Genomic DNA, 26,420 nt, shown 5'->3' on the forward strand with positions numbered 1-26,420 from the left:
TTCTTCGGGCAACGGGGCCGGATAGTGGATCCGCCCCGCCTTCTTCATCCAGCCCTAGGGGAGTTGAGGAAAACACATTGAGCATTTCCCTTGGGTTATGCGGGTAAAACACGTAAACACTTACCGAGCTTGCAGGGCGGGACAGTTGATACCCGCGGTCCTCGGCCAAGTCCGGCCATGATTTTCCGGACTTTAAAAGCACCTTCTAGATGTCTTCGTGCGAGGAGCCAAAGAGCTTTCGCAGGGTCTCGTGCTTGGCCGGATCGAATTCCCAGAGATTGCAAGTCCGGTGCTGACAAGGCAGGATCCGGCGAACTAACATCACCTAGACTACATTGACAAGTTCGATTTTCTTGTCTTCCATATCTTTAACACGCGTCTGGAGCATAGATAGTTCGTCGGACGAAGACCAGTTCAGGCCCTTCTTGGGCCAGGATGTAAGTCGCAAAGGGGCTCCGGATCGGAACTCTGGAGCAGCGGCCCATTCTGTGCCACGCGGCTCGGTAATGTAAACCACTGCTGTTGCCACTCTTTGAAGGAATCATTAAAGGCACATGTTGTCCATGTGACATTGGGCATCTTGCTCACCATGGCGCCCCCGCACTCAGCGTGTTCACCGCTCACCACCTTGGGCTTCACATTAAAGATCTTCAGCCATAAGCCGAAGTGTGGTGAGACGCGGAGAAAAGCCTCGCACACGACGATGAATGTCAAGATGTTGAGGAAGGAATTGGGGGATAGATCATGAAAATCGATCTCGTAATAATACATGATGCCGCGGACAAATGGGTGGAGGGGAAAACCTAGCCCGCGGACAAAGTGAGGGAAGAATACAACCCTCTCTTGGGGTTCCGGACTAGAAACGATTTGTCCAATTTTTTTGGCCAGATACCTGGCCTCCCGAAGCTTTTTGATATGCTGCTCCTGGATGGTAGAGGCCATCCACTTGCCTCCTGCTCCGGATCCGGACATTTTCGGAAGGCCTTTGTGGGCGGAGAAGACGAACGCTCGGGCGCTGGAGCTCGGGCAAGGGGGAATGGATCGGGAATAAGAAGGCGTAGGTGAAAAGGAGGAGTCCTTGTCCCTTTATAAGACTCCCCACTTGCTTGGTAAACTCGCTTATTCCCCAAGCGCTGTAATTGATGGCGCGGTTGGGTTACCCACACCCGTATTGATGAGAATCCCGTGATAAGGGGACACGATCTCTGCTTCGACAAGACATGCCAAGAAAACTGCCTCGCAATACGTGTAGTAGCTGGTTGAGAAAAATGGTTCGAATAATCACCGGGCCATGGCGTGATGTCACGTTATAAAAAGTTGTCAGCAGATTAGATTTGTGGAAATATTATGCTCTCTACGATGGTATGTGGAATTTGTTTTGCAGAGCCGGACACAATCCTTGTGTTCAAAATCTTCTATGGGGTATTCGGAGAAGGAACCCGCCTTGCAATGTCGAAGATAATTTGCGCGCCGGACTCATCGCCATTGAAGCCTGGTTCAGGGGCTACTGAGGGAGTCCTGGATTAGGGGGTCCTTGGACAGCCGGACTATATACTTTGGCCGGACTGTTGGACTATGAAGATACAAGATTGAAGACTTCGTCCCGTGTGCGAGTGGGACTCTCCTTTGCGTGGAAGGCAAGCTTGGCAGTTCGGATATGTAGATCTCCTCCCTTGTAACCGACTTTGTGTAACCCTAGCCCCCTCCAGTGTCTATATAAACCGAAAGGTTTAGTCCGTAGGACAACAACAATCATAATCATAGGCTAGCTTCTAGGGTTTAGCCTCTACGATCTCGTGGTAGGTCAACTCTTGTAACACTCATATCATCAAGATCAATCAAGCAGGACGTAGGGTATTAACTCCATTGAGAGGGCCTGAACCTGGGTAAACATTGTGTCCCCCGCCTCCTGTTACCATCCGCCTTAGATGCATAGTTCGGGACCCCCTACCCGAGATCCGCCGGTTTTAACACCAACAATGGCCTCCTCATTAAGAGGAAAGATATACAGGTGCTCCGAGAGGCCGGATACCTGGCCAAGGAGATCGTTTACCGACTTCCGGCCAAGGGACAGATCGTCCCCACCCCCGAGCCTCATGAGAGAGTGGTGTTCCTCGCGCATTTTGTCGGTGGGCTGGGATTACCTCTCCACCCGTTTGTCCGTGGACTGATGTTTTATTATGGGCTTGATTTCCATGATATAGCCCCTAACTTTATCCTCAACATCTCAGCATTTATAGTCGTGTGCGAGGCCTTTCTCCGCATCCCACCTCATTTCGGCCTATGGCTAAAGACCTTCAATGTGAAGCCGAAGGTGGTGAGCGGTCAACAGGCAGAGTGCGGAGGAGCTATGTTGGGTAGGATGCCCAACGTCACCTGGCTCGAAGGTTCTTTCGTGGAAACGGTGAAGGGGTGGCAGTCAGGGTGGTTCTACATCACCATGCTGCGCGACACCAACTGGATGACGGCCCCCGAATTCCGATCCGGAGCTCCGATGCGGCTCACCTCCTGGCAAGAGAAGGGCCTAACCTGGGGTTCTCCGGGCGAGCTAACAGGGCTCCAGACGTGTATCCAGAACATGATATCCAACAAGATCAAGCTTGTCAATGTGATCCAGGTTATGCTCATCCGCCGGATCCTCCCGTGCCAACGCTGGACTTCCTATTTGTGGGAATTCTATCCGGCCAAGCACCAGACGCTGCTAGAGCTCTTCGGCACAACGCACGATGACATCTAGAAAGTGCTCTTCAAGGCCAGCGAGATGCCACTGCCTACAACCGAGGATCGTGGGCTTAGCTCAAAGTGCCAAGCCAATTCGATAAGTTCTTTCACGCTCTCAAGGCATAATCTTTACTAGCGTATTGTGAGAAAGAAGTCTAAGCTCTCCTATCATTTTTTTCCTTAGGCCTAGACCGACATAGCGAGGCGTATTAACTATCCAGCCCCGCTACCCGAAGACAAAGAGACCCCACTCCTAACGAAGATGTTGTTCCCAGCGCCTTATGACGTGCCGGAGAAGAATACCAAGAAGGCGGCCAAGGGGACCAGGAGTGGCCTTCGTCGAAAGGATACTTCGGACCTGTCATCCGAAGACGAGACTGACCCTTCCGTCTCCGAAGACGACGAGGAGGAGGAGGAAGCAGACAACTCCCCCCTGAGGGGGGAAGGAAGAAAAGGGTGGCCTCCACGAACCTGGAGGTGAAGGCACCCAAGAATGGGAAGGGCTCCCTCGCGGATAACTCCGCGTGGGATGTCGATAGCAGTCCGGAACGAATGCCCCGGACCAAGCCTCGGGCCGCTTCGTAAGTACCAAATACCTTATGCTCATCCAAATGTATGGCCCTTCCCCTTTGCCATATTAATATGTTTAATTAATGCTATTGCAGTCCGGCCCGCGATAGTTCTCCGCAATCCTCGACAGAGAGCTCGCTAGACTCAAAGGAGATGGCTAGCATGTCCCCGCCACCTGCTCACTCTACCTCGCCCAAAGGCGATGACGAGGTGGTGTCCCAAAGGGCCTTTCCCGACCAAGGGGAGCCTCCGGAGATCGTCAGGGTGGCGTCCAAGTATGACTCCACGGCCGCCGGACACATGGGGGAAGAAGCCCCCATGGGGACTGATGGTGGGGGCCGAGTTCCATTCGGCCCTCAGCCGGATATCATTCCGGAGACCTGCATGGCTCCGGAGTCCAGCGAACGACCTTCCCCGAAAGGAGGGGGTGTGCCTATTCCGCTGGTGACCTCCGTCCAACCAGAGGCGCCGGATGATCTGCTGGAAGAACTACGAGGCGCTTCCATTGTAGATGAACACCGTGTCCTCATGGGTACGGTGATCAAAAAGGTTCAGTCTGCCAAAAGCGGGCTGACCGAAGCCTGCACTAGCCTTTTAACAGGCTTTGAGGTAATAATAATTGTCGAAGGAATATCACAGCGTAGACAGTAGCCCCTGATGCTATGTTCGGTGTTCGGAAAGAAAAGCCGAACAGAGGATCAAAACAATTTTCGCAGGAGTCTAACATATGATGTCTATGTAAATAAGCAGGCGTCGCTGCTGGCTGCTGCCGCTCATACTGCGGAGGTCTCCGAACTGAAGCGGAGCCTGGAGCGGGCCGAGGAAGAGCTCAGCCTTGTGAAGAAGCAGCTGGAGGACAGCCATGGTATGCAGTAACCTGTGTGTGTAAGTTAGGATGGATGAATACTTTGTGCTGACTAAAGTGTCGTGGACTATGCTAGGGGCCACGACCGAGGTGGCGGCCCTCAAGAAGGCATTAGCTGAGGCCGAGGACAAAGCGGCCAAGGAACATGCTGTATGCGAAAAGCACAAGGCCCGGGTTAGCGAGGTTCAGCAAGAGCTTCAAGATGCTATCAAGAAGTACGAGTCCCTAGAGCGTGATTCTAAGACGCAGGCGTCCGAACTTGCGAAGGCCCGCTAGAGCGCACAAGAGGCTTGAGCCAAGGCCCAGAGCGCCCTTCAGGAACTCCAGGCGGCTAAGAAGATTGCGGCGGGTAAGGCTTTCATTATGCAAAGCAAGTCTGTGAAGGAAACGCTCATTTTACTTACCCAAATTTGGTGCTCTACGGGGGCGATTGCGTATTTGCCGCGTAGCGTATCCGATGCTGCTGAATCCTATCGAGCCGAGGAAGAGAGTTCGACGGAGAAGCTCTTCTGGTCTCAATATCTTGGACCAGAACATCCGGTATCCTTCAGCGACCAGCTGAAACAGTTGGTCGAGCTGCACAAGGCGGCCGAGCTGGCCATGAGGGACCTGATAGTCCGGCTATGGCCTGCCGCGCCGGTACCCAGCAGCTACTTCGGGCTTTTGAAGCGGCTTGTTAGTGCCTGCCCGCGGCTTGAGGTCGTAAAGCAGTCAGTCTGTATTGAAGGTGCCCGGAAGGCCTTTGCTCGTTGCAAGATGTGGTGGGCGAAGATGGACGTCGTCGAGCTGACCAAGGGGCCGCCGAAGGGCAAGGAGCACCATACACCCGAGCGCTACTTTGCGGATGTCCTAGAGGGGTCTCGTATTGTAGCCACGCAGTGCGGGCAGGACATTATTTTAGAGTGAATATACTCGTATTTTGTCTTGTATGATGACGACAAATCTGCTTTGTAATATAATTCATGTTTTGATTGTGTCCTCCTGTGCGGCCGTGTTGTATGAAATCTGAGGGTTGGCTAGTCGTCGGCTTCTGCCCTCATGTAGGTAGTACGGAGGTGTTCGGGATGGTATCTAAACAATCTTGATCCAATTATATGGTCCTTGAAGGAGTTGTTTAGCGCAACGAACCAGGCAACCAAACTATATGGCTTGAACGCCATCACTTAGCCATAGGAGTTTTATAATAAAACATAGGCACAGCCCCTGGTATATGAACCAGAGTGATGTCAGCGTCTGATCGGGAAGTACGATCCTTCATGAAATGCGGAAAAATCTCCAACGATTTGAGACCTCCGAACAGCTGACCAGCTCTCGCCGCATCATGACAGTCAGTTTTCGGCTTTCTCTACTGAGGTGCTCATCCGGTTTAGACCAGGTCACAACCGCAGTAGTTCTCCCTTTACTACCCTAGCCGATGTAGCGGAATGTAGGGTAGCAAGCACAGGAGCCGGGCAACCCAACTATTGACCAAAGACATGATTCGGAGCCAATGCATATAATGATAAATTCGGGGTGCCGAACTATACTTATAAGAAGTGTTCAAACTTTTGTTGCCGTATTGTGGGGTGCTATAAAGCCCCTGGCAAACATCAAAATGTACCAAAGTGTAGGGGTGCTACCTAACGGGGTTATCCATAGGGAAACTGAAGAAAAAAAAGAAAAGGGAGAAAGAAAACAAAAAAGATGTAAAGGTAAAAAGCTGGGGTCCTACAGCTCCAGCTACGAACTGTTTTCATTGTAATGTAATTAGTACGTCAAGGCGCATTGATACAAGTAGTGCAATAAGCAACAGGCTATTTAACATGCCGAAACCAGGGGAGAGCTGCATGTGGGTCCTGTAAGACAGGTAGAGTTATCGTTAACGGAATCACCTAAAAAGTCCCCGTATGTCTGTGCTCCTCGCCATCTTGTTGTATTTATCCTTCAAGAGGACCGATAACCAGACCACCCGATGGGGCCTGTAGGATTAAAACCTAAAAGAAAACAAGCAAAAGTGAAAGTATGTGTGTATCCGATGTCGGTTGAGCCGTGTCGTGGATCACAAGCTAGCTATGCCTCCGTCGATGCGCATGGAATTTTGAGTGCGTAGTTATGTACGCGCGGCACGCATGCCACCGCTTGATCGGGGCTGAGACGGAGGCCAGATTGCTAGTCGAGCTCCTGACGAGCCGATCTCTCCTGCTGCAGAGTAGTCCGGACCCTCTTAAGGGTGTCCGAGGGCTCGACAGCCGAATGAAGGTTCTGCTTGAGAAGGCCGCTTTGTACTTCTGCTGCTAGGGCAGCTGTGTGCTCTTCTGTACGGAGAGGGCATTCTGTATTGCCATTGACTATTATGACGCCGCGTGGGCCAGGCATCTTGAGCTTGAGATAAGCATAGTGTGGCACTGCATTGAATCGAGTAAACGCAGTTCATCCGAGCAGTGCATGATAGCCGTTGCGGAATGGGTCGATATCGAAGACTAACTCCTCGCTTTGGAAGTTGTCCGGAGATCCGAAGACAACCTCTAGTGTGATTGAGCCCGTACAATGGGCCTCTACGCCTGGAATGACTCCTTTAAAGGTGGTCTTTGTAGGATTGATCCTTGATGGGTTAATGCCCATTTTTCACACTGTATCCTGATATAGCAGATTGAGGCTGCTACCGTCGTCCATAAGGACACGAGTCAGGTGGAACCCATCAATTATTGGGTCTAAGACCAGTGCGGCTGAGCCTCTGTGACGGATACTGGTCGGGTGATCCCGATGATCAAAAGTGATCGGGCATGACGACCATGGATTGAATTTTGGGGCGACTGGCTCTATCGCGTAGACGTCCCTGAGCGCACGCTTGCGCTCCCTCTTGGGGATGTGGGTAGCATATATCATGTTCACCATTTTGACCTGAGGGGGAAACTTCTTCTGTCCCCCTGTGTTCGGTTGCCGTGGATCTTCGTCATTATCCTCGCTTTGTGATCCCTTTTCCCTGTTTTCGGTGTTTAATTTGCCGGCCTATTTGAAAACCCAGCACTCTCTATTTGTATGATTAGGAGGCTTGTCGGGGGTGCCGTGAATCTTGCATGGACGATCAAATATGCGCTCCAAGCTGGATGGGCCCGAATTGTTCTTTTGGAACGGCTTCTTCCGCTGACCGGACTTAGAGCCACTGAATCCGGCGTTGACCACCGTATCCTCGGTGTTGTCACTATTGTTTCAGCGCTTGTATCTATTGCGTCGAGACTTGCCTTTGTTGCTTTTAACTTCAGGGGTGCCGGCATCGCTCGCATTGTTTTTGCTATGGGCCAACCAACTGTCCTCGCCCGCACAAAAGTGGGTCATGAGTGTCGTGAGGGCCGCCATGGATTTTGGCTTTTCTTGGCTGAGGTGGCGAGCGAGCCATTCGTCACGGATGCTATGCTTGAAAGCTGCTAGAGCTTCGGTGTCCGGACAGTCGAGAATTTGGTTCTTTTTAGTTAAGAATCTTGTCCAGAATTTCCTGGCGGACTCTCTGGGCTGTTGAACTATATGGCTTAAGTCATCAGCATCTGGAGGTCGAACGTATGTACCTTGGAAGTTATAAAGGAAAGCCTCTTCCAAGTCCTCCCAGCTACCAATGGAATTTTCAGGCAGACTGTTTAGCCAATGTCGAGCTGGCCCTTTGAGTTTTAGAGGGAGGTATTTTATGGCATGGAGGTCATCTCCGTGGGCCATATGGATGTGGAGAATGAAGTCCTCGATCCACACCGCAGGCTCCGTGGTTCCATCGTATGATTCTATGTTCACGGGCTTGAATCCTTCTGGGAATTCGTGATCCAGGACCTCATCAGTGAAGCAATGAGGATGTGCGAGGCCTCTATATCGGGCCGTATCATGAGGCGGCTCTGATAGAGTCCGTCTGCGGTGTTCAGCCCGCGCATGACTGGGTTTGTCATGTCCGAATAGGTGGCCGTTGTCACATGTCGAGGCGCGTCCTGGCGATCCATAGATTGATCTGGTATGTCCTGCTTTATTGTTCAGGTTCTGTCGAAGGTCATATGTATGGTCGTGGGCTAATTTACCTCTACCTGAGTGATGAGGCGGGGCGGGCTGGTGTTCGACATGAGTTGTCATTTTGTCCCGACCACGTGGTGGTCGGTCGGCCATATTGTGCGATGGTGGTATGTACTCCGGCGCCTCCTCGTCGAACTGAGGTAGCAATTTGCACATTGGGTAGCTTTTGGTTGGGCGCTTGAGGCCGTATTCTCGGCTGCTAGGACATCAGTCCATTTATCATTGAGTAGATCTTGGTCAGCTTGAAGCTGTTACTGCTTCTTTTTCATGCTCCTTGTCGTGGCTATTAGCTGGCGCTTGAAGCGCTCCTTCTCAAGAGGTTCCACAAGCACGATGAAATCTTCAGTGCCGAGGCTCGCCTCATCTTCGAAGAGCGGAAGGTAGTTATCGTCCTCCGAATCTTCGTGCATGGCCTATTTAACAGGGCTAACCTGCTCATCTTCTCGTTCATCCTGTTCGTTTGCTTTATCGATGGGGTCTTCGTTGTCTTCGGCACCTTCCGGAGTGTCATCTTCTCCTGTGCTGATGTTGCTGTCTTTACTGCGGCATGACTTAGAGCGGCGCTGCTGACGCCGGCGCTTGGACTGTATTTCGGAAGGTTTATCCTCAACTAGGTCTTCCTTATCGTCGCCGATGTGCTCCTTTGGTGCATCCACCATGTATACGTCATACGAGGAAGTGGCCGTCCAGCGTCCGATGAACGGCGGGTTCTGGGCCTCCTCTCCTCCGGCATCGTCATCCATACCATCGATGTCCTCGGAGTCGTAATCAAGTTCGTCGGTCAAATCCTCGATCGTGGCTATAAAGTGGGTGGCGGGTGGGAAGTAAAATTCTCCATCGTCAGCCCCTAGTTCAAGCCGGATATAGTTCGGCTGAGAGTCATCCGCCAAGGACAGGTTTTTTAATGAGTTTAGAACATCACCCAAAGGCAAGTGTTGGAAGATGTTTGCGGCGCTGAATTTGAAGATCGATAAACGATCAAGCTCGGCATCCGCGGGCTCGCCCGGTTCGGAACCTACGGCCGGAGGCGAGTCCGGTGTTCCGGTGGCATAGGCATCATGTGAGACCAAGTCCATGTGCGGCTCCAATGCCATGGAATCTACGGCCTTCGAGGTGGGGTTAATCCTCCGTCTTTGGATGGCGCGGCCTGCTCCGGATCTAGGGCCAGAGTGGTTATAGGAGCGATCTCCTGGATGCGGCCCGATGACATATTTAGGTCATGATCATCGGGGTGACTGGGAGCGGCCACCGCGGTATTGAATTCGGTGAAGATCAAGTCTCCACGGATGTCCGCGACGTAGTTCAAGCTCCCGAATCTGACCTGATGGCCAGGGGCGTAGCTTTCGATCTGCTCTAGATGGCCAAACGAGTTGGCCCGCATTGCGAAGCCGCCGAACACGAAGATCTGCCCGGGGAGGAAAGTTTCTCCACAGACAGCGTCATAATTGACGATTGAAGGGGCCATCAAACCTTTCAACGACAGCACAAAGGAACTCTCAATGAAAGCACCAATGTCGGTGTCAAAACCGATGGATCTCGGGTTGGGGGTCCTGAGCTGTGCGTCTAAGGTTGATGGTAACAGGAGACAGGGAACACGATGTTTACCCAGGTTCGGGCCCTCTCTATGGAGGTAATACCCTACTTCCTGCTTGATTGATCTTGATGGATATGAGTATTACAAGAGTTGATCTACCACGAGATCATAATGGCTAAACCCTAGAAGTCTAGCATGTATGACTACGGTATTGAGTATATCCTTTTCGGACTACACCCTCCGGTTTATATAGACACCGGGAGAATCTAGGGTTACATAGGGTCGGTTACATAAGATGGAATCTTCATAGTTGTTTGCCAAGCTTGCCTTCCACACCAAGGAGAGTCCCATCCGGACACGGGTACAGTCTTCGGTCTTCATATCTTCACAGCCCATCAGTCTGGCCCATAGATAACAGGTCGGACGCCCGAGGACCCCTTAGTCCAGGACTCCCTCACGTAGTACTTGGTTTTTGATGACTTGTAGATTTTTGCAATAAGTATGTGAGTTCTTTATGACTAATGTTGAGTCCATGGATTATACGCACTCTCACCCTTCCACCATTGGTAGCCTCTTCGGTAACGTGCATTGCCCTTTCTCACCTTGAGAGTTGGTGCAAACTTCGCCAGTGCATCCAAACCCCGTGATATGATACGCTCTATCACACATAAACCTCCTTATATCTTCCTCAAAACAGCCACCATACCTACCTATTATGGCATTTCCATAGCCATTCCAAGATATATTGCCATGCAACTTTCCACCATTCTGTTTATTATGACACGCATCATCATTGTCATATTGCCTTGCATGATCATGTAGTTGACATCGTATTTGTGGCAAAGCCACTGTTCATAATTCTTTCATACATGTCACTCATGAGTCATTGCACATCTCGGTACACTGCCGGAGGCATTCATATAGAGTCATATCTTGTTCTAGTATCGAGTTGTAATTATTGAGTTTTAAATAAATAAATAAATAAAAGTTTGATGATCATCATTAATAGAGCATTGTCTCAAAAAAGGGGCAATGCTACTATCCTTTTTTCCACACTTGTGCTTCAAAGTAGCACCATGATCTTTATGATAGAGAGTCTCTTGTTTTGTCATTTTCATATACTAGTGGAAATTTTTCATTATAGAACTTGGCTTGTATATTCCAACAATGGGCCTCCTCAAGTGCCCTAGGTCTTCGTGAGCAAGCAAGTTGGATGCACACCCACTTAGTTTTTTTTTGTTGAGCTTTCATACATTTATATCTCTAGTGCATCCGTTGCATGGCAATCCCTACTCCTTGCATTGCCATCAATTGATGGGCATCTCCCTAGCCCATTGATTAGCCGCGTCAATGTGAGACTTTCTCCTTTTTGTCCTCTCCACATAACCCCCTTCATTATATTCTATTCCACCCATAGTGCTATATCCATGGCTCACGCTCATGTGTTGCGTGAAAGTTGAAAAAAGTTTGAGATTACTAAAGTATGAAACAATTGCTTGGCTTGTCATCGGGGTTGTACATGATGAGAGCATTCTTGTGTGACAAAAATGGAGCATGATCAAACTATATGATTTTGTAGGGATGAACTTTCTTTGGCCATGTTATTTTGAGAAGACATGATTGCTTAGTTAGTAAGCTTGACGTATTATTATTTTTACGTCAATATTAAACTTTTATATTGAATCTTTCGGATCTGAATATTCATGCCACAATAAAGAAAATTACATTGAGAAATATGTTAGGAAGCATTCCACATCAAAAAATTTGTTTTTATCATTTACCTACTCGGGGACGAGCAGGAATTAAGCTTGGGGATGCTGATACGTCTCCAATGTATCTACAATTTTTTATTGTTCCATGCTATTATATTATCTGTTTTGGATGTTAATGGGCTTTTTTATACACTTTTATATTACTTTTGGGACTAACCTATTAACCGCAGGCCCAACCCAAATTGTTGTTTTCTTGCCTATTTCAGTGTTTCGAAGAAAAGGAAAAACAAACGAAGCCCAAACGGAATGAAACCTTCGGGAGAGTTATTTTTGGAACGGAAGCAATCCAGGAGACTTGGAGTAGACGTCAGGGAAGCTTCGAGTTGGCCACGAGGCAGGGAGGCGCGCCTGCCCCCTGGGCGCGCCCCCACCCTTGTGGGCCCCTCGTGGCTCCCCTGACCGACTTCTTTCTCCTATATATATCAATATACCCTAAAAACATCGAGGAACAGAATAGATCGGGAGTTCCGCCGCTAGAAGCCTCCGTAGCCACCGAAAACCAATCTAGACCCGTACCGGCACCCTGTCGGAGGGGGGAATCCCTCTCCGGTGGCCACCTTCATCATCTCGGCGCTCTCCATGATGAGGAGGGAGTAGTTCACTGAGGGAGTCCTGGATTAGGGGGTATCTGGACAGCCGGATTATATCCTTTGGTTGGACTGTTGGAGAATGAAGATACAAGATTGAAGACTTCGTCTCGTGTCCGGATGGGACTCTGCTTGGCGTGGAAGGCAATCTAGGCAATACGGATATGTATATCTCCTCCTTTGTAACCGACCTTGTGTAACCCTAGCCCTTTTCGGTGTCTATATAAACCGGAGGGTTTTAGTCCGTAGGACAACATACAATCATACCATAGGCTAGCTTCTAGGGTTTAGCCTCTCCAATCTCGTGTTAGATCAACTCTTGTAATACTCATATCATCAAGAATAAATCAAGCAGGACGTAGGGTTTTACCTCCATCAAGAGGGCTCGAACCTGGGTAAAACATCGTGTTCCCTGCCTGCTGTTACCATCCACCTTAGACGCACAGTTCGGGACCCCCTACCCGAGATCCGTCGGTTTTGACACCGACATTGGTGCTTTCATTGAGAGTTCCTCTGTGACGTTGCCAGAAGGAAGGATGTCTCGTCTCGTCTTTAAAGACGGTACTACTATTGATACGTCTCCAACGTATCTATAATTTTTGATTGCTCCATGCTATATTATCTACTGTTTTGGACTATATTGAGCTTTATTTTACACTTTTATATTATTTTTGGGACTAACCTATTAACCGGAGGCCCAGCCCAAAATTGCTGTTTTTTTGCCTATTTCAGTGTTTCGAAGAAACGGAATATCAATCGGAGTCCAAACGGAATGAAACCTTCGGGAACGTGATTTTCGCACCGAACATGATCCAGGAGACTTGGACCCTACGCCAAGGCATCAAAGAGGCGGTCACGAGGGTGGGGGGCGCCCCCCCCCCCTAGGGCGCGCCCCCTGCCTCGTGGGCCCCTCGGAGCTCCACTGACGTACACCTTCCTCCTATATATACCTATGTACCCCCCAAACGATCAGAAGAGGAGCCAAAAACCTAATTCCACCGCCGCAACTTTCTGTATTCACGAGATCCCATCTTGGGGACTGTTCCGGAGCTCCGCCTGAGAGGGCCGTCATCACAGAGGGCTTCTACATCATCATAGCCTCTCCGATGAAGTGTGAGTAGTTTACCTCAGACCTTTGGGTCCATAGTTAGTAGCTAGATGGCTTCTTCTCTCTGTTTGAATCTCAATACAAAGTTCGCCCCCTCTCTTGTGGAGATCTATTCGATGTAATCTTCTTTTTGCGGTGTGTTTGTTGAGACCGATGAATTGTGGGTTTATGATCAAGTCTATCTATGAATAATATTTGAATCTTCTCTGAATTCTTTTATGTATGATTGGTTATCTTTGCAAGTCTCTTCGAATTATCCGTTTGGTTTGGCCAACTAGATTGGTAGTTCTTGCCATGGGAGAAGTGCTTAGCTTTGGGTTCGATCTTGCGGTGTCCTTTCCCAGTGACAGAAGGGGCAGCAAGGCACGTATTGCATCGTTGCCATCGAGGATAACAAGATGGGGTTTATTTCATATTGCATGAATTTATCTCTCTACATCATGTCATCTTACTTAAGGCGTTACTCTGTTTTTAACTTAATACTTTTGATGCATGCTGGATAGCGGTCGATGAGTGGAGTAATAGTAGTAGATGCAGAATCGTTTCGGTCTACTTGTCACGGACGTGATGCCTATATACATGATCATGCCTAGATATTCTCATAACTATGCTCAATTCTGTCAATTGCTCAACAGTAATTTGTTCACCCACCGTAGAATACTTATGCTCTTGAGAGAAGCCACTAGTGAAACCTATGGCCCCCGGGTCTATTCTCATCATATCAATCTCCATCACTTTAATCTTGTTTTGCTTTTTACTTTACCTTTTAGTTTTCACTTTGCATCTTTATACCAAAAATACCAAAAATATTATATCTATCAGATCTCACTCTCGTAAGTGACCGTGAAGGGATTGACAACCCCTAATCGCGTTGGTTGCGAGTAGCTATCGTTTTGTGCAGGTACGACGGACTTGAGTGTGGCCTCCTACTGGATAGATACCTTGGTTCTCAAAAACTGAGGGAAATACTTACGCTACTCTGCTGCATCATCCCTTTCTCTTCGGGGATATCCAACGCAAGCTCAAGAGGTAGCAAGAAGGATTTCTGGCGCCGTTGCCGGGGAGTCTACGCAAAAAGTCAACATACCAAGTACCCATCACAATCCCTATCTCTCGCATTACATTATTTGTCATTTGCCTCTCGTTTTCCTCTCCCCCACTTCACCCTTGCTGTTTTATTCGCCCTCTCTCTCTCTATCCTCCCTCTCGTTCTCTCTTTGCCTTTTTGCCTATTTCTTGTTTGCTCGTATGGTTGGAATAGTTGTTTATTTATTACTAAACAGAGAACCTAAGATCTATGGATCCTCATCCGCTTGCTAATCTTTTTAAGAGATCCAATTATCTATACCTACTAATAAATCAAGGTGCGTTTTGTCAAATTTTTCATCCGTTCACCAATATTACTATTTTTATTTTTCAAAAGATTTTCTTCTACCGAGGTGGTATTAATTTTTGCACAAAGAAAAATTGCAAAGGGTGCACGTGGTCACGTGTGTGCGTGTGTTTGACCACGTGTGTGCGTGCGTTTGTTGTCTCAAAAAAAATGTGTGCGTGCGTTTGAATTAATAAAAGAAACAAAAATGAGGCCATGCTGGGATTCGATCCCGGGCATCCTGGGTAGATGCTCATGCGGCAGACCAACTCGGCTGGGGCTATTTATGTAAAAAAGATGGACGCCTGGTTCCTTTTGAAGTAGAAGGCAAGTACGTAGCAAGTTTGGACCAGGATTTTTATCATAGGCCGGTTAATTTTTTTGTTGTTGTTGCGCCCTTTACCACTTGAATAATCGGTTGCTAATCAATAAACCCACCTTGCCTTTTTACATCAAATCCAACCGACATATATAAGCTCGAGAGTTGTAGAATTAACAAGCCAAAGCACCAAGAAAAGAAGAGGCTGAGGCATGGGTGTAAAAGATTCTCTGGGCATATTTGAGAAACAAAAAGAGATTAACAGCTAATGGCTTGGCTGGCTGAACGATGGCTTACATGGGAGGAGAAAAATTAAGCCTCGCGGATGCATGCATTAAAGTGGGCTCAATTTACACAAATGAATTGATGGTTGCTTCACTTTACAAAGCAGAAGCAGGGCATGTTCCGGATGAGCACGAGCAGCTGCTGCACCTAGGTGTGTCTTGCCTGACCATTGCCAGGTTCTTGGTCGTCCGGTCGTCAGTATGTATACACAGCTCGAGAGCAACGACACTCGCTTGAACACATCGAGCTCCACACGTTCAGGACCTTGCCCCGCAGCCGCGTCAGCTTCGCCGCCGGTGACGCCTATGAGAATGGCGAGGACAATAAAGTACAATTAACTCAGAGATTGAGCTCAGTTTACTTCATCGAGACGCATGCAGCTAGCGGAGCAGCCGTAACCATACGCGGGCCTATCGACTTTGTATTTGTTCCAATAGAAAGCTAGCTCCAATAGCGATTGATATAGTGCGGGCTACTACATACACATGAAAAATCAGAAAGCTGAAGAATTCTTCGCTAGAGAGGGCCTGCACCAACAATGTACAGAAGCTGCACATGCTCCATCAATGCCATCACAACAAAGACGGTGGTGAAGAACAAGTCGATGATGCTGAGCTATCAACACCGTCACAGCGGAGACGATGGTCAAGAACAAGTCACTGCTGCGGAGCTGCCTCCTCCCTTCACGACCAATTGCTACCAATGCATGCGTGTATGGTTTGTGACAATCAACACTTCAAGGTGTAAGGATGGGAGAATACCAAAACTACTCGCTTCATTCCTTCAAAAAAGGGGAACCGAGGGAAGATAATATGACGTAGCCGTTGGATGTCAAAGGAGTAATGAGCGAGCACATATCGGAGCACGCAAGCCCCGTCCAGGTGAGAGGGGCTAAAACACATTTAACGAACCCTCATGCTCCGATAATTCCGAATATTTAAAGAGAAAAGTGTGATAGTTTCCGGGTGCCCCTACACCCTCATGATCAGTAAACTCAAAAAATAAAAAAATAATAATAAAATGAAACTTTGGGGAACCAAAGAGGATCAAATTTTTGATGTTCTTACAAATTTTCAGGCACAAATAACGCTCGAGGAGCCCTCACCAAAAAAACTAAAATTATTGCTCAAAAGTGCACATGAACTTTGGACAATGATTTTCTTAGGTGAGGACCGCTCGAATGTTATTTGAGGCTGAAACTTCGCAAGAACGTCAAATGTTTGATCATATTTGATGTTCCCAAGTTTTAGATTTTTTGGTGTGAATCTCTTTTCATTTGTTGGACATTTTGCACACCTCTCTAATAGAGGATGGTGCTACAACTTTTTGATGTGATTTTTGGTGTGTGAAAACTGAAGTTAACCGTTCCTTTGGTATGAAATTAGTATCCTATCAAATTACTATTTAGATTAGCATTGTATATTGTCTTGGAGAGAAGTTAAAATGAATAGACAACATGCCTTATCGTGATTTTAATTTATATGGTTCTTAGAACTTCACTCTATTCTATGTTGGTTTTCTAGGAGAACTCTAAAGTTTTGGTGTTATATAGTGTGTTATATGGTTGAAGGGAAAAAGTGGGACAGAAGATGCAATTACACCTTTGTAAGTTTTGCTGATGCTAATTATTTTATGAAAAAACACTAAAATAATTTACCCTTTTCCTCCCAACAATTTCACATATATCAATGAGACAAAAGTAATGCTCTTATATATTTTTCGTGAGTAAGCAAAGATCTGTGTATCTTTCCATTAATAGGAGAGGAGAAAAGAAGTTATTAGGATAGTAGAAAAGAATTTACATGTGTACGTGTGTGATGTAATGTTCTTATATTTTTTTGTGGGCTTTATTGTTTTCTATCTAATGCAATATTTGCTGGATATAATCAAGGAACGCTGGCAAATGCATCAAGAGATACTCAGAACCAGCTAGATTTACTGAATCGTCTCCTGTTTATGTTTTTGCGCATCACTACTTACCATGTTTTTTATCATCTGGTAACGTGAAGGTTTTCAAGTAGTTTGCTGACATTGTCAAGTGTGTTTGGAGACTTAGGCCATTGGGGTAGGAAAAGGTGTTTTTTTTCTCCCGTTGCAACGCACGGGCACGTTTCCTAGTGATAAACCAATTGCTAGTGAGTTTTGTGCACTAGATTATCTTTCTAAAGTTTTGCTTGAAATTCGTGAATCTGAAAAGTGTGATGAATTACCTCATGAAGCGATTCACGATAGATCTTTGAATAGAAAGCCTGATTGCAATGATTCTATTATAAATTCTATTAATGTCAATTGTGCTAATAATATGCAAAACCCTAAGCTTGGGGATGCTAGTTTTGCTATGTCCTCTACTTATTGCAATGATCATGATTGGGGTGATTCTTCTTTTGATCTTGAAAATTTATTTAAACCCCATGATGAATATGAGATTGATTATAATGTTTGCAATAATATTGAAAGTGGGTTTGGAAGAATGTCAACTTTAGATCCCACATATTTGGGGAATGTTCAATCTTATGAAGTTTTTGATAAAAGTGGGTTTGGAAAGGTCATGACTTTAGTTAATGTTAATCCCACTATTTTGGAAGAGTGTCAACTTTGCATGCATGTGGATTGTGTTGAAAATATTTTATGTGATAGCTATTTTGTTGAATTTGCTTATGATCCTACATATAATTATTATGAGAGAGGAAAATATGATGGTAGAAATTTTTATGTTACTAAATTACCTCTCGTTATGTTGAGATTGCTATTGTTTCTTTCCGCTTCCTTGCATATGCTAGTTTTCTCTTGCCTTGATAATTTGTTTGCCTATAAGATGCCTATTCATAGGAAGTATGTTAGAATTAGATGCGTTTGTCACGTGTTTTATGATGCTCTGTTTGTGCTTCAATTCTTGTCTTTCATGTGAGCATCATTAAAATTATCAATGCCTAGCTTTAAGGATTTAAAGAAAAGCGCTTGTTGGGAGACAACCCAATATTTATCCTTGCTGTTATTCAATAAATAAATTATCTAGCCTCTGTTTTGGTTGTGTTTCTTGTGTTTAATTAGTGATGTGCCAAGTAGAACTGTTGGGAAGACTTGGGGAAAGTCTTGTTGAACTTGCCGTAAAAAACAGAAACTTTAGCACTCACGAGAACTGCTGTCATTTTTATTTGAAGAGTGATATTTAGTTAATTCTTTTTGCAGATGATTAATAGATAAATTCCTCACGTCCAGAAATTTATTTTAGAATTTTTGGGGTTCCAGATCTTGCGCTAGCTACAGATTACTGAAGACTGTTCTGTTTTTGACAGATTCTATTTTTCGTGTGTTGTTTGCTTATTTTGATGAATCTATGGTTAGTAAAATAGTTTATAATCCATAGGGAAGTTGTAATACAGTAGGTTTAACACCAATATAAATAAAGAATGAGTTCATTACAGTACCTTGAAGTGGTCTTTTGTTTTCTTTCGCTAATGGAGCTCACGAGTTTTCTACTTTAGGTTTTGTGTTGTGAAGTTTTCAAGTTTTGGGTGAATTCTTGTGATGGATTATGGAACAAGGAGTGGCAAGAGCCTAAGATTGGGGATGCCCATGGAACCCCCAAGATAATCCAAGGACACCAAAAAGTCAAAGCTTGGGGATGCCCTGGAAGGAATCCCCTCTTCCGTCCATTTCCATCGGTAATTTACTTGGAGCTATATTTTTATTCACCAACATGATATGTGTTTTGCTTGGAGCGTCTTGTATTATTTGTGTCTTTGGTTGTTAGTGTGCCACAATCATCCTTGCTGTACACACCTTTTGAGAGAGCCATACATGAATTAGAATTTGATAGAATACTCTATGTGCTTCACTTATATCTTTTTGAGCTAAGTAGTTTTGCTCTATGTGCTTCACTTATATCTTTTGAGCGTTATAATTTTGCTCTATGTGCTTCACTTAGATCTTTTAGAGCATGGTGGTGGATGTGTTTTAAAGAAACTATTGATCTCTCATGCTTCACTTAAATTATTTTGAGAGTCTTAATAGCATGGTAATTTGCTTAATAATAACATGCTTGGTATTCAAGATTTGTGAAACTTTCTTTTGAGTGTGTTGAATACTAAGAAAAGTTGGATGCTTGATAATTGTTTTGAGATATGGAGGTAATAATATAAAATTCATGCTAGTAGAGTAGTTGTGAATTTGAGAAGTGCTTGTGTTCAAGTTTGTAAGTCCCGTAGCATGCACGTATGGTAAACGTTATGCAACAAATTTGAAACACGAGGTGTTATTTGATTGTCCTCCTTATGAGTGGCGGTCGGGGACGAGCGATGGTCTTTTCCTAACAATCTATCCCCCTAGGAGCATGCGCGTAATACTTTGGTTTTTGATGGCTTGTGGATTTTTGCAATAAGTATATGAGTTCTTTATGACTAATGTTGAGTCCATGGATTATACGCACTCTCACCCTTCCATCATTGCTAGCCTCTACGGTACCGTGCATTGCCCTTTCTCACATCGAGAGTTGGTGCAAACTTCGCCGGTGCATCCAAACCCCGTGATATGATACGCTCTTTCACACATAAACCTCCTTATATATTCCTCAAAACAGCCACCATACCTACCTATTATGGCATTTCCATAGCCATTCCGAGATATATTGCCATGCAACTTTCCACCATCCAGTTTATCATTACACATTCATCATTGTCATATTGCTTAGCATGATCATGTAGTTGACATGGTATTTGTGGCAAAGCCACCGTTCATAATTTTTTCATACTTGTCACTCTTGATTCATTGTATATCCCGGTACACCGCCTGAGGCATCCATATAGAGTCATACTTTGTTCTAGTATCGAGTTGTAATCATTGAGTTGTAAATAAATAGAAGTGTGATGATCATCATTCAATAGAGCATTGTCCCAAAAAAAGAGAAAGGCCAAATAAAAAAAAGAAGGCCCAAAAAAAGGGGCAATGCTACTATTCCTTTTTTCCACACTTGTGCTTCAAAGTAGCACCATGTTCTTCATATAGAGAGTCTCTTGAGTTATCACTTTCATATACTAGTGGGAATTTTTCATTATAGAACTTGGCTTGTATATTCCACAAATGGGCCTCCTCAAGTGCCCTAGGTCTTCGTGAGCAAGCAAGTTGGATGCACACCCACTTAGTTTCTTTTATTGAGCTTTCATACATTTATAGCTCTAGTGCATCCGTTGCAATGCAATCCCTACTCCTTGCATTAACATCAATAGATGGGCATCTCCATAGCCCATTGATTAGCCTCGTTGATGTGAGACTTTCTCCTTTTTGTCTTCTCCACATAACCCCCATCATTCTATTCCACCCATAGTGCTATATCCATGGCTCACGCTCATGTATTGCGTGAAAGTTTATGAGTTTGAAATTATTAAGGTATGAAACAATTGCTTGGGTTGTCATCGGGATTGTGCATGATGAGAGCATTCTTGTGTGACGAAAATGGAGCATAACTAAACTATATGATTTTGTAGGGATAAACTTTTTTTGGCCACGTTACTTTGAGAAAACATAATTGCTTTGTTGGTTTGCTTGAAGTATTATTATTCTCTATGTCAATATGAACTTTTGTCTTGAATCTTCCTAATCTGAATATTCATACCACAATTTAAGAAGATTTGCATTGAAATTATGCCAAGTAGCACTGCGCATCAAAAATTCTCTTTTTATCATTTACCTACTCGAGGACGAGCAGGAATTAAGCTTGGGGATGCCTGATACGTCTCCAACATATCTATAATTTTTGATTGCTCCATGCTATATTATCTACTGTTTTGGACTATATTGGGCTTTATTTTCCACATTTATATTATTTTTGGGACTAACCTATTAACCGAAGGCCCAGCCCAGAATTGATGTTTTTCTTTGCCTATTTCAGTGTTTCAAAGAAACGGAATATCAAACGGAGTCCAAACGGAATGAAACCTTCGGGAACGTGATTTTCGCACCAAACATGATCCAGGAGACTTGGACCCTACACCAAGGCATCAGAGAGGCAGTCACAAGGGTGGGGGCGCCCCCCCACTAGGGCGCGCCCCCCTGCCTCGTGGGCCCCTCGGAGCTCCACTGACGTACACCTTCCTCCTATATATACCTACGTACCCCCCAAACGATCAGAAGAGGAGCCAAAAACCTAATTCCACCGCCGCAACTTTCTGTATTCACGAGATCCCATCTTGGGGCCTGTTCCGGAGCTCCGTCGGAGAGGGCCGTCATCACGGAGGGCTTCTACATCATCATAGCCTCTCCGATGAAGTGTGAGTAGTTTACCTCAGACCTTTGGGTCCATAGTTAGTAGCTAGATGGCTTCTTCTCTCTTTTTGAATCTCAATACAAAGTTCGCCCCCTCTCTTGTGGAGATCTATTCGATGTAATCTTCTTTTTGCGGTGTGTTTGTTGAGACTGATGAATTGTCGGTTTATGATCAAGTCTATCTATGAATAATATTTGAATCTTCTCTGAATTCTTTTATGTATGATTGGTTATCTTTGCAAGTCTCTTCGAATTATCCATTTGGTTTGGCCAACTAGATTGGTAGTTCTTGCCATGGGAGAAGTGCTTAGCTTTGGGTTCGATCTTGCGGTGTCCTTTCCCAGTGACAGAAGGGGCAGCAAGGCACGTATTGCATCGTTGGCATCGAGGATAACAAGATGGGGTTTATTTCATATTGCATGAATTTATCTCTCTACATCATGTCATCTTGCTTAAGGCGTTACTCTGTTTTTAACTTAATACTCTAGATGCATGCTGGATAGCGGTCGATGAGTGGAGTAATAGTAGTAGATGCAGAATCATTTCGGTCTACTTGTCACGGACGTGATGCCTATATACATGATCATGCCTAGATATTCTCATAACTATGCTCAATTCTGTCAATTTCTCAACAGTAATTTGTTCACCCACCGTAGAATGCTTATGCTCTTGAGAGAAGCCACTAGTGAAACCTAGGGCTGGACCAAAAGCTCGTAGCTCGTGAGCTTAATGAGCGCTCGATAGTTCGGCTTGTTAAGCTCATAGCTCGCTTCTTAATGAACAGAGCCAATCATTGATTATAGATCATTAAGCTTAACGAGCTTAACGAGTGAGCTAACGAGTTTCACGAGTAGCTCGTTAAGCTCGTTAGCAACAACACAACACATATTTTTATCTTATGTGACAAACTTTTTGTAGCATCTCAGCCCATCTATTTAATCTAATCGACATATGAGGCAACAAACTAGTTCATTTCTTTTTGTAGTCACCATATTTCATCTTGAAAACCATACCTACACACTCATCATGTATATCATAACATATTATAATCTGTTAACGAGCGCTCGCGAGCGCTCACGAGCTTAACGAGCTTCAAATGAGCCGAGCCGAGTAGAGTTTTCTGCTCGTTAATATTAACGAGCTTAACGAGCCGAGCCTTAACGAGCACGAGCTTAACGAGTACGAGCTTAACGAGCCGAGCTGCTCGTTAGTCCACCCCTAGTGAAACCTATGGCCCCCGGGTCTATTCTCATCATATCAATCTCCATCACTTTAATCTTGTTTTGCTTTTTTACTTTAACTTTTACTTTTCACTTTGCATCTTTATACCAAAAATACCAAAAATATTATATCTATCAGATCTCACTCTCGTAAGTGACCGTGAAGGGATTGACAATCCCTAATCGCGTTGGTTGTGAGTAGCTATCGTTTTGTGCAGGTACGAGGGACTTGAGCGTGGCCTCCTACTGGATTGATACCTTGGTTCTCAAAAACTGAGGGAAATACTTACGCTACTCTGCTCCATCATCCCTTCCTCTTCGGGGAAATCCAACGCAAGCTCAAGAGGTACCATTGGGGGAGCTTTGGCTATCGGCCAAACTCTCGGCTAGGCGGTTTCATCATGACCGCCTGTTCGGCCGCTGCGCCGACGATGACTTCTTGGGTCATCGAAAACAGCCTCCACGTTAAATCGGCACTCGCTGAACAGATGGATCCGGTGGAGCTCACCTCCCTAAACGAGCTCTTGGATCGCATCGCCACCCTGGGAGTCACTACGGACTATGATCGGATTGGGCTTAAACCCGATCGAAGGGAGATTAACTCTCCGCCGGTCACCCATCACATTGCAGTGGTGGAGGAACAATGCGGCGACCTCTCCTCCATATTGAGGACCAACTATGTCCGGATTCCTGAGCTCTCCGAGCCGGATACCCGTTCACGGGAGGACAGCATCCAATCCCTGAACTTAGAGTCAGGCAGCGGGCCAGGATTATCGGGCAACACCCCGGAACCAGAATTTCCAAAATTGGAAATTCCTCGGCCCCTGGATCCCAGATCGGGTAAGGGTTCGGATTCAATTCCACCCACCCACCCAAACATAAGCGATCTTTCCCACATCAGGCAAGAGCCCCAGGAAATAGTACATCACTATTGGGCCAGATTCCTCCTTGCGATGAACAATGTTAAGGATTGTCGCGAGGAAGACGCAATCTTATTTTTCTGCAATAATTGCATAGACAAGGGAATCCTTCACGCCATAAATCGCCGTGAGATATCACGCTTCACTGACTTGGCGTCCATAGTACGAAAGTATTGTGCGATGGAAAGTGCCTGGAAAACCGAAACAAACTTTTGGGATAATCCGGCCCTAAATACGAACCCGGTCCGAAATAAAAGGGTGCACTATCAAAAGACACCCGGGTCAACTACCAAAAAGCAAAAACCCTCTATAGGGCATGGAACCGTACTGGAGGGATGGCTCAATGGGCCCTGCAAACTTCATAGTACAGCGGATACAATACCAACGCACAGCCTTAGAGCATGTTGGATACTCCGGCAGGTGGCCAAAAGTGGTGAGGATCTTCTTAACCCAAATGCCACAGAGCACCATCCCATGGATAACAATACGGTGTTAACAGTCTTTGAGACATTTGCGTCAAATAATAGGCGCAAGCGAACACTCCGTAGCATGGCCGAAATCTGCCACGTAGCAGCAATAAATCCATGGAGTGACACGGCTATTACCTTCATTGCGAGTGATGAACCTAAATTCCGAACAGCCCGAGCACCAGCCGCACTGGTCCTCAGTCCAATTGTGGACGGCTTTCGACTCACCAAGGTACTCATGGACGGCGGGAGCGGATTAAACCTCATCTATGAGGAGACCCTTCAAGAAATGGAAATAGACTGGAACCGCATCGAGCGAAGCAGCACAACCTTTAGAGGAATAATCCCCAGTCGGGAAGCGCGCTGTACAGGCAAAATCACACTAGATGTGGTGTTCGGCACGCCGGAGAATTATAGGTCCGAAGAGATTACGTTCCAAGTGGCCCCGTTCAGTAGCGGTTACCACGCCCTCTTAGGGCGGGAGGCTTTTAAAATCTTCCGAGCCATACCCCAGTACGGGTACATGAAGCTCAAAATGCCCGGGCCCAATGGAATTATCACTCTCGCTAGTGATCCGGACACAGCACTCCGCGCTGAAAACAAGACAGCCGCACTGGCCCTCGAGGCATTATCCGAAGCCCTCTCAGCCGAGGAGCTAACCACGCTACGCTCCACAGTGGATAGGGACAACGTGATACTCGATAAGAGATCCAAGTCCACCTCTTTTAAACCAGCGGATGAAATAGTCAAATTCCAAGTCCACCCAATGGACCCTACAAAAACAGCCCCCATTGGGGCACAGTTAAAACCCGTCGTGGACGCCGCACTACGAGAGTTCCTGCGCGAGAACTGGGACATATTCGCCTGGCACCCCTCAGACATGCCAGGAATCCCACGCAGGCTGCCCGAGCATAGCCTCAATATCATAAAGGGATTCAAGCCGGTCAAGCAAGCTCTTCGGCGTTTCTCCGAACCTAAGAGACAGGCCATGGGAGAGGAACTAGCCAAGTTATTGGAGGCCGGATTCATCAGAGAGATAAAACACCCGGAGTGGCTAGCAAACCTGGTGATGGTACCAAAGAAGGATAAATCTTGGCGCCTTTGTGTCGACTTCAAGGACCTCAATAAAGCTTGCCCAAAGGATCCCTTCCCCCTCCCCCGCATCGACCAAATTATCGATGCTACCGCAGGACACAAGTCATTGTGTTTCCTCGACGCATACTCCGGTTACCACCAAATCAACATGGCGGAGTCCGACCAAGCCGCAACGGCATTCATCACACCATATGGTCCCTTCTGTTTCAACACAATGCCTTTTGGGCTCAAAAACGCCGGCGCAACATATCAGCGCATGATTCAGACATGTCTGGAGAAACAAATTGGCAAAACAGTAGAGGCATACATAGACGATGTGGTCGTCAAAACCAAGCACGTCGACTCTTTGATAGACGACTTGAGGCTCACATTCGACAACCTCCGAACATACGACATCAAGCTCAATCCGGAAAAATGCGGTTTCGGCGTACCAGCCGGAAAGCTCCTGGGTTTCATTGTCTCCAGTAGAGGTATTGAAGCTAATCCGGCCAAAATCCAAGTTTTGTCATAGTTGGCTACCCCAACAGACCTCAAACAAATCCAGAAGTTAACTGGATGCGTGGCGGCTCTAAGCCGCTTTATCTCCCGCTTAGGAGAAAGGGCTTTACCCCTTTATCGCCTCCTTCCGCACACCGAACACTTTGAGTGGACGGATGCTGCCACAGCCGGATTGGAAGAAATAAAGGCCATTTTGGCAACCAACCCAATCCTGGCCGCGCCAAACATCGGCGAATCAATGCTGTTGTACATTGCGGCAACTCATCAAGTTGTAAGCGCAGTGCTCGTCGTCGAACGAGAAGCTGCCGGACATAAATTCCCTCTTCAAAAGCCGGTATACTATGTATCCACTGTCCTCACTCCAGGCAAATCACGGTACCCACATTATCAAAAGATAGCCTATGCGGTATTCATGGCATCCCGGAAGCTGCGACACTACTTTCAAGAGTGTTCGATTACAGTAGCCTCGGAAGTGCCACTTAATGATATTATAAACAACCGCGACGCTACGGGGCGGATTGCTAAATGGGCCATTGAGCTCCTCCCGTTTGACATAACATACAAACCTCGACGGGCCATTAAGTCACAAGTATTGGCCGACTTTGTCGCCGAATGGACGGAGGCCGAACTCCCTAAAGAGTATGGCGCATACTCCAATTGGATCATGCACTTCGACGGTTCTAAAATGCTGGCTGGTCTAGGGGCTGGCGTTGTCCTGACGTCCCCAACAAGAGATACCATTTAGTACGTACTGCAAATATTGTATACAGACTCCAACAACGCAGCCGAATACGAAGCTC

The sequence above is a fragment of the Triticum urartu genome, chromosome 6 (genome assembly GCF_003073215.2).
Source record: "Triticum urartu cultivar G1812 chromosome 6, Tu2.1, whole genome shotgun sequence".
Classification (NCBI taxonomy): domain Eukaryota; kingdom Viridiplantae; phylum Streptophyta; class Magnoliopsida; order Poales; family Poaceae; genus Triticum; species Triticum urartu.